The sequence below is a fragment of the Antedon bifida genome, chromosome 1, assembly GCF_963402885.1.
Source record: "Antedon bifida chromosome 1, ecAntBifi1.1, whole genome shotgun sequence".
NCBI classification, from domain to species: domain Eukaryota; kingdom Metazoa; phylum Echinodermata; class Crinoidea; order Comatulida; family Antedonidae; genus Antedon; species Antedon bifida.
Genome location: NC_136226.1, coordinates 15,744,536 through 15,749,535, shown reverse-complemented (window position 1 = coordinate 15,749,535; position 5,000 = coordinate 15,744,536). Strand labels below are relative to the sequence as shown.

The 5,000-nt window shown below is 45.2% G+C and overlaps 1 pseudogene; it reads right to left on the bottom strand.

Moving 5' to 3' along the window:
* Window positions 1–3,080: 3,080 nt before the first annotated feature.
* Window positions 3,081–5,000, bottom strand: part of LOC144855529 (large subunit ribosomal RNA) — a 5,811-nt pseudogene continuing 3,891 nt past the window's right edge.

Below are 5,000 nucleotides of genomic sequence, written 5' to 3'. Positions count from 1 at the left end.
TCATTCTCTTCGCCTAAGAAAACGATTATTCCAGCCCTGCCGCGTCTCCCTAGGCCTACGCGCACCGTGATTTCGCTTAAAACAGACCTATATTCAACTCCTTATAGAACTTGTTTGAAAAATAACACCAAGCTTATTTTTGGAAATCTTAGAAAATACATATAAGACTATATTATACCGTTTTCAGAATTTCATTTAAAAGTTCCAAATTAATGTTAACTATTTTAACAAACTAGTTAGTTTTCACTTTCTTGTTTTCGTCGTATGACTCGCTTTGTTTACGCTTACACTTGGCTTAGACGTTTATCTTAGAATTCGAATAAATGAATCCATAATTAACAAAAATTGGTACTGTTGTGGTTTTTGTTTAATATAAATGTTCCTAATACACAGAAATCAATTAAACAGCAATATAATTTAATATAAACGAGTTAAAAAGGAAATTTAGACAGCCTATAAAATACGGAAGTCAGAACTCGCGTCGCTCGAAATGTTCGGTAACTTTCTATTTATAGCCTATCGAAAAAGGCTCTGGCTAACTTTTAAATTAAAACGGCTCTCGGAACACTTAATTTCCCATTATCACTATTTGACGTGGATGTGGGGAGCGGGCAAGCCCGCATTGGCCTTGTTCCTAATAAAAGCACGCCTTCCGCTAGGTCGGCGCTTGTTCGCATGTATTAGCTCTAGAATTACCACAGTTATCCATGTAGGTAACTCAGTTCCAAGGAACCATAACTGATTTAATGAGCCATCCGCAGTTTCGCTTGGTACAAGCTTGTACTTAGACATGCATGGCTTAATCTTTGAGACAAGCATATGACTACTGGCAGGATCAACCAGATATCTAGCCTAAACCGATTGCACGGTTAAAGCGCACCCGTCGCGGCGGACAGGAGTGCGTCGGCTGATAAAACCTTCTTTGACTGACTAAGGCCTCGGGAGAAACGAAGGCTGCGCCCGAACGGGACGCTGCGCTTCGCGTTCGAATCTCTCGGGTTCTAACGTTCAAAGACGGGCCACAAATCACGTCGGTTTTTTCAAAAACGGACGCTCGCGAACGACCGGCGAGCGAGCGCAGACAAGTTATCGCGCCCGCCTCGCAGGGTCTGAGCGGCGTCACTCACCGAGCCTTTACCGGTGCACTGGCAAGAGCACAGGCGGCCTAACCACCGTCGAACGCGATCGGGCGTTCATCGGGTCGGCCAAGGGAGCAAGTACAACATGCATCGCATCGAATGCTATGCTGCTGTATGTCGACGCTCACTAGTCACACTCCCCCCATATATATACCTACGACGGTCAGACTATATCGGTTAGTAACGGAGGCCGGAAAAAATGGGAATAAAAAAAAAAACCATCATCAAACTACACATCACATCACAGGCTAACCGGCAGCGTAGAGAAGCTTCAAAATAGATGTGCGCGTGTGCGTATCAAATTAAAAAAAAAAAAATCTCGCGCGGCCGGTGCGAGCCTAGCCTAGCCTAGCCTAGCCTAGCCTAGCCTAGCCTAGCCTAGCCTAGCCTAGCCTAGCCTAGCTTAGCCTAGCCTAGCCCAGCCCAGCCCAGCCCAGCCCAGCCCAGCCCAGCCCAGACCAGCCCAGCCTAGCCTAGCCTAGCCTGCGTGTGCGTATCCAAATAAAAAAAAAAATCTCGCGCGGCCGGTGCGAGCCTAGCCGGACCGAGCCGGACCGAGCCGAGCCGAGCCTAGCCTAGCCTAGCCTAGCCTAGCCTAGCCTAGCCTAGCCTAGCCTAGCCTAGCCTAGCCTAGCCTAGCCTAGCCTAGCCTAGCCTAGCATAGCCTAGCCTAGCCTAGCCTAGCCTAGCCTAGCCCAGCCCAGCCCAGCCCAGCCCAGCCCAGCCCAGCCCAGCCCAGCCGAGCCCAGCCCAGCCCAGCCCAGCCTAGCCTAGCCTAGCGTAGCGTAGCGTAGCCTAGCCGGGCCGGGTCGGGTCGGGCCGAGCCTAGCCTAGCCTAGCCTAGCCTAGCCTAGCCTAGCCTAGCCTAGCCCAGCCCAGCCCAGCCCAGCCCAGCCCAGCCTAGCCTAGCCTAGCCTAGCCTAGCCTAGCCTAGCGTAGCCTAGCCTAGCCGGGCCGGGTCGGGCCGAGCCTAGCCTAGCCTAGCCTAGCCTAGCCTAGCCTAGCCCGGTGCGTGCCTAGGCGGGCCCAGCCGGTGCGAGCCTAGCCGGTGCGAACCTAGCCGGGTCGAGTCGGGCCTGGCCGCACCGGGCCTTGCATTGCCTAGCCTAGCCCCTGCGTGCCTAGGCCTATAAGAGTTAGAATTATGATACACATAATATACATTTTTTTTTTTTCCAAAAAAAAAAAGAGAACCTTATTTCTAACAAATAATAGAAATGAACCAGAAAAGGCCAAGGATGCAGCGCGTATGAATCGAAAATCGAAATCTTTAATATGGTTAATATGGTTAATATGGTTAGCTTAGCTTAGCCTAGCCTAGCCTAGCCTAGCCTAGCCTAGCCTAGCCTAGCCTAGCCTAGCCTAGCCTAGCCTAGCCTAGCCTAGCCCAGCCCAGCCCAGCCCAGCCTAGCCCAGACCAGACCAGCCCAGCCCAGCCCAGCCTAGCCTAGCCTAGCCTAGCCTAGCCTCTCTAGGCCGGTGCGTGCCTAGGCGGGCCCGGCCGGTGCGAGCCTAGCCGGTGCGAACCTAGCCGGGTCGAGTCGAGTCGGGCCTGGCCGCACCGGGCCTTGCATTGCCTAGCCTAGCCCCTGCGTGCCTAGGCCTATAAGAGTTATAATTATGATACATATAATATACATTTTTTTTTTTTCCAAAAAAAAAAAGAGAACCTTATTTCTAACAAATAATAGAAATGAACCAGAAAAGGCCAAGGATGCAGCGCGTATGAATCGAAAATCGAAATCTTTAATATGGTTAATATGGTTAATATGGTTAATATGGTTAATATGGTTAATATGGTTAATATGGTTAATATGGTTAATATGGTATCAGATTTACGCGTCGTCATAAACAACGTTTATTATACTGCAAGTAATGTTTCGAGGCATCTCTGTGATGCTCGACGCCACCACCCACCGCCGGTTTGCCCGTCTTGTGCGGACAAATCTCGCGGATCATGTAAGGTTTAGTTTCAGTAGATCGCAGCGAAACGGCTGCTCTGCTAGTCACGACACCTCGATCCATACCCAAGTCGTCTGCAAGTGATTTTGCGCCTTTCTCGCAGAGGATGGATTCCTCCAAGCTACCGTGCAATTTGCATGCACGGGCAGGATTCGGGGGATTCGGCCCTTCCCTGTTCTATTCTGGGCCTCCCGCGTGCAAGGCACCGAACGTATCGTCGCACACCAGGCGGGATTCCGACTTAGAGGCGTTCAGCCGTAATCCCTCAGATGGTAGCATCGCACCACTGGCTTCTCAACCAAGCGCGTGAACCAACGGTCTGAATCTGCGGTTCCTCTCGTACTGAGCAGGATTACTGTAGCCACGACCTTTCATCAGTAGGGTAAAACTAACCTGTCTCACGACGGTCTAAACCCAGCTCACGTTCCCTATTAGTGGGTGAACAATCCAACACTTGGCCAATTCTGCTTGGCAATGATAGGAAGAGCCGACATCGAAGGATCAAAAAGCGACGTCGCTCACATCCACGTCAAATAGTGATAATGGGAAATTAAGTGTTCCGAGAGCCGTTTTAATTTAAAAGTTAGCCAGAGCCTTTTTCGATAGGCTATAAATAGAAAGTTACCGAACATTTCGAGCGACGCGAGTTCTGACTTCCGTATTTTATAGGCTGTCTAAATTTCCTTTTTAACTCGTTTATATTAAATTATATTGCTGTTTAATTGATTTCTGTGTATTAGGAACATTTATATTAAACAAAAACCACAACAGTGCCAATTTTTGTTGATTATGGATTCATTTATTCGAATTCTAAGATAAACATCTAAGCCAAGTGTAAGCGTAAACAAAGCGAGTCATACGACGAAAACAAGAAAGTGAAAACTAACTAGTTTGTTAAAATAGTTAACATTAATTTGGAACTTTTAAATGAAATTCTGAAAACGGTATAATATAGTCTTATATGTATTTTCTAAGATTTCCAAAAATAAGCTTGGTGTTATTTTTCAAACAAATTCTATAAGGAGTTGAATATAGGTCTGTTTTAAGCGAAAGCACGGTGCGCGTAGGCCTAGGGAGACGCGGCAGGGCTGGAATAATCGTTTTCTTAGGCGAAGAGAATGAGGGAAGATGCGCTTCATCATTGGCCCCTCGATTGTTATTTTTGTTAAGTGGCTGATTCATAATCTTAAAATATGAGGACAAAGGGCTTATAAATTTTGAAATAAAGTGTTGAACTTTCATTTTTCTTAAAATTATTAAGCATTGGGTGAAGTGGGTGGGGGGACTGTCTGCAAGCTAGGCCTGGACTGTTTAAATTGGTAAAATACTATAAAATCAATACATTCTTGGGGCTAAATAATTAATGAAATTTCACGATTCCCTTCTTTTTATTATAATAATGGAGCAATAAATGAAATACACACCATTTAACATAAAACTTTTAATATTATCACAAATTACACAACAAGTTTTGTATATTAAATTAACATCTTTTGTACTAGGCCTTTTTCTATTTATATTTATAATGATTATTTATTGCCGATTTGGAAATCACATTTAAACTTTATAACAATTACCGCACAACAACCAACCTCCGCTTGAACCTTTAAATAAGTAAATTAGGAAAATAACAAGATTTTAAAAATTAAATGTCCTTTGGCAATAAAAATCTGTAGATATCCATAATTACTGTATGTGTTGTTTCACATATGCCGGTAAATTAATGAGGAATTGTTGTTGATTAATGCTATTTCTATTGTATTGAAGTATGCAAACAGCTTAAGAACATCCCTCTGTGATCTGTAAAAAAAACAACATTAAATTAATAATAATCAATATTTAGTTTTATTTGTAATCATTTATTTTTATTTCCTTAGGCCTAGGCCTATAAATACGCGC